The sequence below is a fragment of the Poecilia reticulata genome, linkage group LG4 (genome assembly GCF_000633615.1).
Source record: "Poecilia reticulata strain Guanapo linkage group LG4, Guppy_female_1.0+MT, whole genome shotgun sequence".
NCBI classification, from domain to species: Eukaryota; Metazoa; Chordata; class Actinopteri; order Cyprinodontiformes; family Poeciliidae; genus Poecilia; species Poecilia reticulata.
Window position 1 is genome coordinate 2,771,548 of NC_024334.1, and position 1,340 is coordinate 2,772,887.

A 1,340-nucleotide genomic window follows, 5' to 3' on the forward strand; every position below is an offset into this window, starting at 1 on the left:
CCCGAAACGTTAGCTGGAGAGGAACCAGCACCTCCTGACCCCACTGAGGGACAAGGGTGCAAGAAAATGGATGGATAGTCCTGATATTTCAAGAACAAAGTTGTACAAAAATAGTCATATTATGAGAATAAGTCGAAATCATACAAGAATAAAGTCATAATAATATGAGAATAAAATCATGATGTTGTGAAATTCTTATCATGAATTTCACAAGAATAAAGTTGCAGTATTATGACTTTATCTCGTAATTTTACAACTTTATTCTAATAACTTTGCTATCTTAGCGTGGCCCTAAGATTTCAGTCGAAAGTTCAAATTAAGAATTTCAATAAAACTCAAGAAACTGATGAAGTGACTTAGTCAAACAAATTAAGTTACTCTGTCAGTAGAATATCCTGAAATGTTACTCAGGTAACGATGCTTCATAATAAAACTACTGGAGTAAATAAGACTATCAGGCAAAAATAAAAATGTTTCCAAATCAGTTTCTTTCCATATAAAAGTTATGAAATGTTTATATTGTTGTTACCAAAAACTGCAGGTCTGTCTGTGTCTGTTTGGTGAATTTTTCAGTTTTCATTCAGTGAGTCAATAAATTCAAAAGTGAAATGCACAGTGTACTCAAATTACAAAATATATAGAAACCTGTGGTCAACATGCARATGATAAATTATAAAATTTCTTACCTGTTTTGTCATTTATTACAAAAATAAAACTTACATTTGTAATAAATGCAGGTGAATCTTTGATTAAAACATGTTTGTTTTTCATTCAGTTGGTAGAAAATCCAGACATTTTACTCAAGTAGGAGCAGAAAATACTTCATAATAAAATTACTCATGTAAAAGGAAAAAAACCAGTAAAAATAAAAAAGTTACTSAGGTAAATGAAACTAGTTCTGAACGGTTATTTTAACCTTTAAGGATGTGTTGAAGCAGATCTACTCCTGTTGGGTCTAATGTTCAGACCTTCCTCTGGCCAACATGAACAATTATAAAACTGTCTTACCTGATTTATCATTAGTTACAAACATAAAACCTAATATTTTAACATTTCAGTAACGGCCTGAGCTTTCATCTCCACTGCTAAATAATAATAAAACAAACTCTCCGTACGCTTTTCTGCTCTGTCTCACCCAAACATAAAAACACAGACACATGCACTTAGTCACTTGTACAGGCCTGATTAATGGAACCTAATTAGCAATGGTAATGACCAGGTGTCTGAGAACCAGCCAGCTTCTTCCACTGCAAGGGGGCCAAAATGGGGGAAGCAGTGTGTTAAATGTGATGGTGTGTTCAACGGGTGGGGGAGGGGGGCTCCCGGTTCCCAGAAAATCC